Consider the following 12,618-nt stretch of genomic DNA (forward strand, 5'->3'; position numbering starts at 1 on the left):
TGATCGATCTAGCATCTGAAAGTTATACTGGGTTTCCCCTTTCCCCCTCATACCTACCCATTCCCAAGCAGCATGACAGATACTTTCAGTGTGACCTCATTCTTTTCCTGTATGCCTTCCTTCCATTACACATATTCATCTCTAGTTTTTTTATCAGATGGTTTTGCTGAGGGAGCAGCTAGCTGAATATTCCCTTTTTATATTTTGTAGCAACACTTCAGCCTCTGCTACCCACGGGTCCAACAAAATGCTGATTTCAGCTAATACAAGCAACCACTGTTGACCTTGGTTTTATTCAGTTGCTCCTTCAAAGCAGTATTTTGATGTAAATTGGCTGGTAGCCTAGTAAGTTGGAAAGCCAAGTCACAACCTCTTCTTTTTGATGCCCATTCCCAAACGTGTGTGTGGTCCCAAGGATGAACAGCATGGGAAAGCTGAGGCAGATGAAGATAGATTGCACATATGGCTTAAAACAATATAATTCATAGCACCCCTAGACTACTTTTGCACTGCTTCACAGCAGTTTAGAAAACCCCTGGTTGGATTTTCCTGGACAAACCGTTTTATTCTGGGATCCTGTGCAGACAGAAATAACAATTTTTGCCCAATCTGGTTACAGAAAGCAGTTTATAGCTATGACCAAACACAAGCTCATGGCTGCAAACAGCTTCAAAAATGGTGGATTCGGTGAAAATCTGACCCGTCATTGCATGAGGTATCAGATAAAGACATTTCAAAATGTAGCATTTTTTGTAACTTGTGTTTGTGAAGCTCGAGGTCTGTTGCTGTTTTCAGAATGTGAGGGGGGAAAAGGAGCAGAGGGAGTTCAGTCTGGCAATGTTTCAGTCCCCCCTGGAGTGTGGGGCAGGTGTATTGGAGCTCCTGTGGTGGTGGGGGCTCCAATTCACCCATCCCACCCTTTGGCACCAGCTGGGGAGCCCCAGGAATGAGCTCCCTCCGCTGCCTTTCCCCCCTCCCATTCTGAAAACAGCAAGCACTGGCAGAGAGCCCTGGTCATTGCTATGGGAACCTGGGTACAGGCTCCCAGTGGCAGCTACATTCCCCTCTGGAACCAACAGTGAACTTCTGTTTGGTCTGGGGTAAGTTGTAACTCAGAACACTTTGCAGAAATTGTTCTGAGTTACAGCTGAGAGCTGTACTTCTGTCTGCACCCCTAGAGCAAGTCCCACTTTAAGTACCTATGAAGTATCCAATTTAACACTTTTTCCTGGGGCATTTACAGCTAATTTGAGTTAATTGCCATTCAAGCTGTGTGTGTAAATGCCTGTGGGCCTGTTTTGATGCGAGTCAAGGCCCCAGGCAATCAGCCTTGGGATCAACTTGACACATGTTTTTAGCTAAGGACTTCTCTCCAGAACCTAGAACATGCCTCTTCCATTCCTATCCTAGCACTTGCGTGAAGCAGCCTGCAACTGCTGCATACAATGCCTGCATCAAAACATCTTCACCTAGGCTAACTAAAGAGTATTTGTGGCACATACAGGCTGGGATGGGAGGGGGAATGATATGTTAACCTGGACCAGGGCTCAGTAGCAATTGCTGGAATTGTCAGTGAAGCCACAGATGATAGAAACTTGTCAACACTGGATGTGTCTACATGAGACACTTTACTGTGCAGTAGAGCCAATTACTATGCAGTAAGTATCCAAATCTACACATGCAGACACTTACTGTGCAGTAATTGGCTCTAATTGTGAGTAAATTTGCTACCTGCAAATGCAAATAGCAAATTTATTTGAGATTACTTACTGTATAGTATTGCATGTATAGATGCCTGACTGGCAGCAAATGTGCTCCTGGTCAGCTAGGCAGCAGGGGCAGGATATTGCTCCCTGCCCCCAGGATATGCCTGCTGCTGGGGCAGGCTACACCACTAGAGCCCAGGCAAGGACAATGTCCACCTGCCCCAGCAGCAGGGAGCCCAGACTGGGATACTGTGGGACCAGTGCTGGGAGGTCCTTATCTCCCAGCCTGAGCCCCAGGACTGTGGAGCTGGCACAGGGAGAGAAGGATTGTCCCCACCCAGGTTCTGGTAGTGAAGTCTGTCCTAGCAGCAGGCAGCTCCTGGGGGCAGGGAGCAATGTCCCAGCCCATGCCAAGAGACAGCTGTCTCTTGGCCCCTGGGTTAGCACCCAAGAGGAGCCTAGAACTCCTCATGGCTGCTGCAGGGGCCTGTTGCAGGTCTGTAGAGAGTGGGAGCAGTCTGCTGCTAGGAGTAGCAAATCTGCTGCCATGTCCCTGCACGTGTAGACAAATGCCTGGGAGAGTTTACTCTTCAGTCGCTCACTTGACAGTAAACTACTCCCAGATTATTTGCATGTGTAGACATGCCCATTTTGTCTAAAATGTGCTTGGGCAGCTGGATAACTAAAGAACCTTGTAGCAGGCTATAGAGGTTTTTCTATGCTGCAGTGCATTTAAATCCAGTCCAGTCTTCAGTGACCTACAGCTTACATCTGATGGCTGCTGTTATCCTCTTAGATTACTTCTATGATATTAGTCTAGTTACCCAGGTACCCACATTTCAGAAAACATCCCCATAGCCAGCATTGAGTTCAAACCTTGAGGGAAGCCCCAGGGGAGAGAATAAGGACTAATTTACTGCACTCTTGTCTTGAGAAGGAAATACATCAGGAGCAGTGAACAGGGCAGGATAGGAAGTTTGCATTATTGCTCTTCATTGTGTTTTGTCATTTATAGCCTTTGACCTCCTGGAATGGTCACTGGAATGGTCAATCTGACACACTCCATAAGCACTAACATGGAAAAGAGATATAATACCAGGCACCAATATAGGGCATTTTATTGTCTTGGCATTTAGACCTGTTATGTTCAGTAAGCAGAACTGGAATTAAACAACATGCTGTAATTACTATTTTTATCAGTGGTGTTTTTAATGTGCTTTTTACCAGCAGAAGATAGCATAGCCTGTCAGCCTTTATCTTGTCTGTTAGATAAAAGACTCAATTGCTCATCAGATTAGGATAACCTGGGTTATTTCAGGCAATACCCATAAGTAGTGATCTGTTAAATACAACCAGGAAGCATGGGGGGAAGAGGGGGCTGTCCCTACACTTCTGTGGTCTGCAACTGTGATTTGTGCCCAAATCATCAACAAGAATTAGGCAAATAGACAATGTGTAAGTGTTGACAGAGGGGAGAGGGGCCACAACTTTGTGCTACCACTGCTGCAATGCCCCTGCCCCCCGCTTAGGATGGCCATTGGTCCTATTTTATACTACTGGACTGTCCTGCTTTTAAACCCTTTGTACCCCATGTATTCCTGAACCAGAAGCAGACATCAAAAAATCCTGTTTTTCAGTTCATTCATAGGCCATGGAATGGGGTGGGCCACCTGGGCCATGGCCTGACCAACTTTTATCATGTTAATTTAGCTAGCTATGCAGTTAAAAAACAGCTATAGAGTTTTAACCTGAATGACGATTGTGCATTTGTGGGTTATAGAAATGAATGTGCTAGAAGTAGGTTGGGCCATGTCTTGGGTGACCCACCCCATTCCATGGCCTATGAGTTCATTGGTGGAAATATATGTCAATCATTTGTCTTCATGATTCTATTGGCTATGCCTAGAGGTAGGGCGGTGCACAGCCAGGAGGAGAGGGGTTCGGAGCCAGCCAGGGAGGAAGGGAGGGAGGTGGTGGCTCCATCCCTTGCTGCTGAATGGCTGAGGAGGTGGTGACCCCACCCCTCACTGCTCATTGGCTGAGGGGCCTGCTTCTCACCAAGCAGCTGTCCGGTATTCTGGGGATGAGTCAGTGGCCACCCTATCCCTGCTGCTGCCAGGTACTGGCTCTAGCCAGGCTGTAGCTCCATGACCTGCCATCAGTGCAGGACTTGCACCACTGCTGGACCCTGGCTCTGGCCAGGCTGCAGCCCCATGCCTGGTGCCGTGCCATCAGCACAGGATTCTGGGATGGCATGTGCCTCCCGTGCCCCCTCCGTGCATCCCCTATGATTAGACACTTTGTAATCTACCTTCGCTGATTTTTTTTAAACTCATAATTAATTAACTCCTAATTTTCCTTTATTATCTGTCCTCTCTTAGATCTCTTTCTCTATGGCCATTTGTATCTTTTTGCCCTGTTACACTAGGTACTCACTTGCAGTTTCTCATGCCTGTACAGTTCTACTTTTGTGAAGCTGTCAGGAAGCCTTTAGCTCACAGCAGGCCCTGTTAAACTTTAATATGCCTTCACTCTCAAAACTGTCTCCTCTGAGCGAGGCAGCCCAAAGTGTTTTCACAGAGACAACCCTGTTTGCTACCTGCAGGCATTATATCTGTGTTACTGAAAAGTTCTTTCACACTTGTGATGCAATGATTTTTCTCTGAGATATGATTACTAGTATACATTAGATCCATCATCTTTAACTGGATCCATTTTCCTTTGCAAAGAAAACATGTGGCAGATTTTACTTCTAACATTTGGTTCGTGAGTGGGTCACAGGATCATATTGCCAGACATATTTTCTGGCTTTTCTGGCAACTAGAGGTCAAGCACTGATTTTACAGACCTGGCTTCCTGTTCTTTCTAGGAAAGTGTAGACATTATTCCAGCAAATGGATCTCATAATTTTCTACTTCACTTCCAAGTAGTTTGACTGTGTGAATGGTATGGAAATTGAATGGATGAGTTTCAAATAGTAGGAAGACTTTATGCAAATGAGAGATAGTTCTCCAGGTGTGCAGATAATTAGCTATCATTTCTGCTAAAGGATATAATCAGGTCTCATTCTGTGCTTCCCTCCTTCCCTTCAACTTCACTGTGCTACTTTCAAAATCATCACAAATCCCATCCCATGGTCTCATCTTTGGATTAAATTAGATATCACAACTGAGCACGGATAACCTGGAGAGGGTCCAGAGAAGGGCAACTCGTATGGTCAAGGGCCTGCAGACCAAGCCCTACGAGGAGAGACTAGAGAAACTGGACCTTTTCAGCCTCTGCAAGAGAAGGTTGAGAGGCGACCTTGTGGCCGCCTATAAGTTCATCACGGGGGCACAGAAGGGAATTGGTGAGTATTTATTCACCAAGGTGCCCCCGGGGGTTACAAGAAACAATGGCCACAAGCTAGCAGAGAGCAGATTTAGATTGGACATTAGGAAGAACTTCTTCACAGTTCGAGTGGCCAAGGTCTGGAACGGGCTCCCAAGGGAGGTGGTGCTCTCCCCTACCCTGGGGGTCTTCAAGAGGAGGTTAGATGAGTATCTAGCTGGGGTCATCTAGACCCAGCACTCTTTCCTGCTTATGCAGGGGGTCAGACTCGATGATCTATTGAGGTCCCTTCCGACCCTAACATCTATGAATCTATGAATCTATGAACCCAGTCATTGGCTTGGAAAGACTACTAACCTCGATCCTGATTTGACCAAGGTGAGTCATTGACTCTATCACATGTGATGACCTTGACTTGACTTCTCCCATCTAACTTCTCCCTTTCATTTAATTATGTCCAGACTGGCAGCAGAATTTCTCAAGGAAAACATTGCAATAAAATCTCTACAACCAAGTGGCTCTTTTCCAGGACTCCATAAGTATTCCTCCTGAGGTGAGGGCTTCAGTACAGTTTTGGAAATTGTTTCATCATGAGTTTCCAGCCAGAAGAAACTGGATAACAGGCATTTTAAGTTGTTATCCTGCTACAGGTGCACCACGTAGCATGGGCCAACTGTAGGTTTGAGCCAGCTGGGCTGTCAACAGGTGGTGACACATCTTCTATGCCTGTAGGTCTATCAGCTGACCCAAGCAGATCAAGTCTTTCTCTGATGTGAAGTGTAGATAGCAAGCAGCTTGTCTTTCCTGGATGATATGCCTATTCACACCTGCCAGATGGCAATATGCCTTTCAGAGATACATCTGCTTGTTGCTCTGCCACCATATCAGCAGTCAGACAAGATAGCTCATTTTAGGATTAGTAGTCTCCTTTTCTTCCCTAAACTAACCTTATTCTCTTCATCTGTGGTGGCCATTTAATTTCCCCTTATTTTAGTATAATTCAAATACACCCTTACCTGTCCTGTCTTCCACCTCTGACTTCAGGAACATTGGGGCTGGGATGAACTTTCACAAAGCCTATTGGGAAGAACATGAACTATGTTCTTCAGGAGAGTTTTCTCCATCTTGTCTGGTCCCCGATTATTGGGCAGAAGTAAGTATAGTAGAGCAAGAAAATGCTCACAGTCTTGTTTAGTCTCCTAAACCAAACTAAGTATGCTGAGATCCACACAAATTTTTCTCTTTATAATTCTTTATTCACCCCATTAATGTACAGAATTTCTTTATATACCCAAAATATAAGCCAGGATGGCAACCACTTCATCAATGCTGAGTGCCTGCAGCCCCTAATGAAACCCAGCACCAACCACTGAAAAGATCTATAATATTGCTTCACTGAAACAATCACATACATTCAGAAAGGCTTTTCAAACAGCATGGATCTGTTCCACCTAAAAGAGCCAACAAAAAGCCGACTGACACTTTTGAAATTTAGCACGTGCTCACATGCTCAGAGCCATCTTGAGGGAAAATGCCACCCTAGGCAAACTTGTATTTTGATGTGTCCCCCCCCCTGCAGGTTCCTTTTCCCCCCCATCTCAGCAGCACTGCTGTAGGCAGAGGCAGGCTGGCAGGGATGCAGGACTGGAGCAGGCACCACCCTGCCCACCTGCCTGGACTGGCTCCTCCTGAGCAGCAGCCTTAGGGGCACCAGTTCCCAAGCCATGGACACATGGTGCTGCTGGTGGGCTGCTGGGGTGGGTTGCACCCAGGGGATGCTGTGGTGGGGCAGGGATGCATCCTGCTGCTGCCTGAGCCCAGTGTGGGGTTGGAACTGGTGCCACCTGGGCAGGGCGCAGTGAAGGGAGACTGGAGTGGAGCAGAGCACTTATCCGCCCTGTGCTCCAGAGGTCATGGGTGGGGCATGGTGGGCTGAGATAGGTGCATGGAGTAGAGTCAGCAGCCAGGAAGGGAAAGTTTGTGCAAAGGGAGGAGAAGATAGGTGGGAATCAATCAGGTAGTGGTGGGGCTGGCCCAGCCTGCCCCCCCGCCTCCCTCTGCCAGTCCCTCCTTGCACCATGCTGTGCTGCCATGCCACACTGCGCTGCACTGGGATCTCGGGGTGATGGGATGAAGGGTGTTGTGCCCCACATTGCTTATTTGGTGGTGTAAAAGGGGATGCTATGGGAGCAGGGGGCCTTGGTTGGGTTCAGCTGCTGCTGTGCAGGGCACCAATCTTCCTGCGTGGGATGGGAATCAGTGGGGTGGGGCAGCAGAGTGTTTGGTGCCCCCCTGACCACAGCACCCTGGACAGTCGTTCACATCACCCACCCCTAGGGCTGGCTCTACACGTGCTTCTTGAGCTAATGAACACTCAAAAGGACACTCAACCCATGCTCCTCTGGGAACCTTTCCCATGCCCTTCTGGCATTTATTAAACAAAGGAACATTACCTGTAGTTAAGGAATCCAACTGATCATTTCTGGTCACCAACTCCTTCAAGATTTTATTCATAGATTCATAGATGTTAGGGCCAGAAGGGACCTCAATAGATCATCGAGTCCAACCCCCTGCATAGGCAAGCAAGAGCGCTGGGTTCAGATGACCCCAGCCAGATGCCTACCTAACCTCCTCTTGGTGTCGCTGTGGATATAGTCTTTCTGGACTTTAAGAAGGCCTTTGACACTGTCTCTCACCCCATTCTCATTAACAAACAGAGCAACTGTGGCATTGATGCCTACACAGTTGGATGGGTCAAAAATTGGCTGATGGGATGCACCCAGAGAGTAGTGGTGGATGGGTCGTACTTGACCCAGCGGGATGTGAACAGTGGGGTCCCCCAAGGGCTCGGTCCTGGGGCCTACACTGTTCAACATCTTCATCAGTGACTTGGACGAGGGGCTGGAAAACACGTCCAAGTTTGCCGATGACACCAAGATGTGGGGAGAGGTAGGTACACTCAAAGAGAGAGAAAGGCTGCAATTATACTTAGACGGACTACAGAGGTGGGCGGATGGTAATAGGATGGGATTCAATGGAGATATATGCAGGGTGCTGCACCTGGGGAGAAGGAATCCACAGCATACATACAAGCTGGGGAGCTTTTTAAGGCAGAAAGGGATCTCGGAGTCATGACTAACTCCAAGATGAACATGAGCCACCAATGCCAGACCGCAGCCAGCAAAGCCAACCACACCTTGTCGTGCATCCAAAAATTCATCTCAAGCCAGTCCAGAGAGGTGATACTCCCCCTCTATGCGACATTGGTCCAGCCTCAATTGGAGTATTGCGTCCAGTTCTGGTCACTGCACTTTAAGAAGGATGTGGCCTGCCTTGAGAGGGTTCAGAGGAGGGCCACCCGCTTGGTTGGAGGGCAACAGGGCAGGCCCTATGAGGGGAAGTGGAGGGACCTGAACCTGTTCAGCCTCAGCAAACAGAGGCTGAGGGGAAATTTGGTGGCTTCCTACAAACTCATCAGGGGAGATCAACAGCAAATAGGAAGAGCCCTATTCTCCCCAGCAGCACCTGGGGTGACAAGGAACAGTGGCCAGAAGCTGCTAGAGAATAGGTTCAGGTTAGAGATTAGGAGGCACTATTTCACTGTCAGGGTAGCTAGGATCTGGAACCAACTTCCTAGGGAAGTGGTCCTCGCGCCTACCTTAGGTAAATTGAAAAAGAGGTTGGATGAGGTTGGTCACATGATCCCAGCATGTATTCCAGCCAGTGGCAGGGGGTTAGACTAGATGATCTATTCAGGTCCCTTCTGACCCCTAACTACTATGAAACTATGAAACCCCCAGGGTAGGGGAGAGCACCACCTCCCTTGGGAGCCCATTCCAGATTTTGGCCACTCTAACTGTGAAGAAGCTCTTCCTAATGTCTAGTCTAAATCTGCTCTCTGCTAGCTTATGGCCATTATTTCTTGTGATCCCCAGGGGCGCCTTGGTGAGTAGAGCCTTACCAATTCCCTTCTGCACCCCCGTGATGAATTTATAGGCAGCCACAAGGTCACCTCTCAACCTTCTCTTGCGGAGGCTGAAGAGGTCCAGGTACCCTAACCCTAGTCTCTCCTCATAGGGCTTGGCCTGCAAGCCCTTAACTATACGTGTGGCCCTTCTCTGGACCCTCTCCGGGTTATCCACATCCCTCTTGAAGTGCGGCGCCCAAAACTGCATGCAGTATTCCAACTGCAGTCTGACCAGCGCCCGATAGAGGGGGAGTATCACCTCCTTGGATCTATTCGTCATGCATCTGCTGATGCACGATAAAGTGCAGTTAGCGTTGCTGATGACTTCGTTACACTGACGACTCATGTTCATCTTGGAGTCCACTAGAACTCCGAGATCCCTTTCCGCTTCCGTGCTACCAAGCAGGTCATTTCCTAGGCAGTAGGTGTGCTGGACAGTTTTCCTCTCTACGTGCAGCACTTTGCATTTCAACTTGTTTAGAGCTAGTAGTTCTCAGCCTTTCCTAGTTAAGTTGTATGCATAGATTAGGAGAGGATAAGAAGCTTTAATTCTTTTCCAGCTTCCAGTTTTTTTTTAACTTTGAATGAACTAGTTGTTGACCTGGACTAAACTGAATAAACTGAAATGAAGAAAATATTTTCTCTCTGTATCTGCAGAAGATGTCAAAAGCTGGTTTATTTCTTCAGTGGACTCTTGTTCTAGATACTTAGCAGTGAGATCCCATAGTTCAGCCATAAGATGTTTTTTAAAACACTGGCTGCCAACACAGATGGCTTGAATATTTTAAAATTTTAATTTAAAGTATTTTAATAGGTTAGAATAGGCTTAGATTCTCATATAGGTATCTATCATTGCAAATTTAATTTTAAACAGACTCATATATGAGAGAAAATGTATTGCACTGAAGTAAAACCCAATTTAAATAAACATGTCCATTTTCTAACAATTAAAAATACCACTGATTTTTATCTACCATGACATGGGCCACTGATTTACTTGGGGCCTTTACAGACTTTCATAATACAAATTATAACATGTCGCCATTTATTGCACATGGGGCACGCCTACTCTAAAGTTACTGGATGTATTTTTAGGACACGTTGCTGACTAAAAACTGACTAAAAACTAAATCACATGTGCACTAGAATCATTCAGGTTCCTTACCTGGATCCCAAACATAAAGCCACATGCTTGAGTAAATCCTGCTTGCCTCCTTTGAGGCTGAAAACTCCTGCTTCCCTTCAATATCCTTTGAGAAGACAGAAATCAGCACAGAAATAAAGGCTGCTCTCAGATATAAGCCAATTATCTGAGTAGAGACAAAGCTTCAGTTAATACAGGGGACCATTCAGGTATCTATCTGAGGAGGTATATCGCCCATTTTACAGCTGTAACCCAACCCATCAACAACTAGATTTACATATTAACAATCTCTAACTCAGTTAAGAGTCCAAACAGCCTTTTGTTTTAGTCCCAAGGATATTATCCTTTTCTGCCCCTTGCAGTAGGCATTGTTGGTGTTTGTTTGGTCAGTGAAAGCTCAGGCTGAATCCCAGTTTCTGCCGCACTGCTTGGTATCTCTTATCCTGATGGCCAGAACTCCTCTGGGCTGCTGCTGTAATCTGGCTACAGTCCTATATCTCAGACTTGGTCTCAAGCTAGGTTCAAATCCAATTCTTCCTCTAGCAGCCACAGCCACATACTATATATTCTTGTCCCAGCTGTGCGGCTTGCCCAGCACTGTCCCATTCCAATATTTTGACCTAAGGCAAACAGTTTACCTATAAACAACCCTCTGTCCCTGCTTTGGCAGGGCTGAGTCCACCATGGACTGACATGCCTCTCTGGCAGTGGGAGGCAGGCTGGCAACAGAGATCAAAGGTCGGTTGACCACCTATTTGTCTCTGGGGGTGGCACCTTTTCCTGCCACCCTTAATCAGGGTTTGCTGGATGGGGCTGACCCTTATATACTGTTACCATGGGTAGTAGAAGAGGGGGTCCTGAGCATGTCTGAAATCCCACATGCTGCTTTAAAAATGCAGTTAGTTAATGTTTGTGATTAAAATTCACCTTTGTTTGCCCAGTCTTCACATTAGAGGCCTATTTTCCAGAGCTGAAAGAATGACATACTAATCCACTTCACCATGTATTACTTTCCCTCTAAAATGGTGTGTTGTTTTGCTGGTGTGGAATGGTTGACTTGTTTAAACCCAGAGCTGGCTGCGTTTCAGCAGTGGTTGAAGTGAGCCCTAAATAATCCCTCATTTTATGGAACATATTCCTGAGATGGGTCATGGGCAGGTGTTTATCAGGTTGTGAGAGAGGGGAAGAACTGCATGGACTATCCTTTCCCAGCAATCAAGGACAGGGTTAGTAGGGGACTGGAAATCTTCCCTCCAACTAAAAAGGATAGAGAGGGGTGGGAAAGAGAGTGGTATCTTTCCCATTCCCAGCAGTTTAGAAGGGGTGGGAAGAGACTAGGATCTCCTTCCCTCTATGTAGTCAGAAGGGTGAGAGGAAATAGAGGGGAAATGGAGCCTCTTCACCTCACAGCCAAAAGGATGTGGGGATGAGGCAGTGGAGCTCCTCTTCTCCCAGTAACCAGAGTGCAGAGACAGATTAAGTGGAGCTGAAATCCTCCCAGGAATCTTTTGATATAGCATAGAGAATTCATCAGATATTGTAGGGTATGGTCACAGGAGGGGGGAGAAGACTCCTGGGTGGCTGTAAGCTAATGATTAAGAACCATTGCACTCAAATATGTTGAGACCATTTCGAGATGAAAAGCCCTGTATGAGTGTTAGGTAGAATCTTATCACCCATGTCCCTTTATTGTTAATGGGAGCTGCAAGCAGAAATGCTATGCCTGATGCTGAAAGTCTCCTGCCAGCATCCACCCCCAGCTGCTTCCCTGCAATTATCTCTTAAATGGGAGAAAATTGTTTTTGGTACTCAAATCTCTTGCTGCTTCCTTCTTCTTATCCCCCCTTTTTTTCATAAACACCACAAAATCATCACTGGAAAAAGGGAGAGAGGGAGAGATTAATTAAGAAGCTTCTATTCCAGTTTCAGTCTTCCACAGATAATCAGAAACTGCTTGAATTGCGCTTTCAGGGGTTGGTAATATGAACAGAATCTCTGGACAGGGAGACAGCTCTGTAATTAATTTCTCTCTGCAGTATTACTGCAGATATATATAGTCAAACAAAGACAGTCAAGCATCAGCATAGGTGCCCAAGTTACACGTGCTTCAATAGCAATATTCTGAAGCGCCAGATTATTTTCATCTGCAAGGTCAGTGGCTCATAAAATTGAAGGGAAACACCAGAAGGTTTTTGTTGGGTCACTGGCTGGCTTCCTACCCTTCCTACCGCAGCTGTTGTTGATCAGCACTTCATGCACTTTCCTAGGTCTCTGGTACAGCAAAGGAAGTTCTGCTCGTAGAAACACTTTGCCTGATACTGTATGTGTTGGAGATAGTTTCAGAAGACAGATGACTAGTACAAAAAAGGCATTTCTGTTTATTTTAGGAGCATAAAGGATCAGGTAGGGTGTGGGGGGCACATGGGCAAGTCTCAGTTGTTCTCCATAGTCTCAGTTGTCCTGGTGGAAAA

This window comes from Alligator mississippiensis, chromosome 4, assembly GCF_030867095.1.
Source record: "Alligator mississippiensis isolate rAllMis1 chromosome 4, rAllMis1, whole genome shotgun sequence".
Taxonomy (NCBI): domain Eukaryota; kingdom Metazoa; phylum Chordata; order Crocodylia; family Alligatoridae; genus Alligator; species Alligator mississippiensis.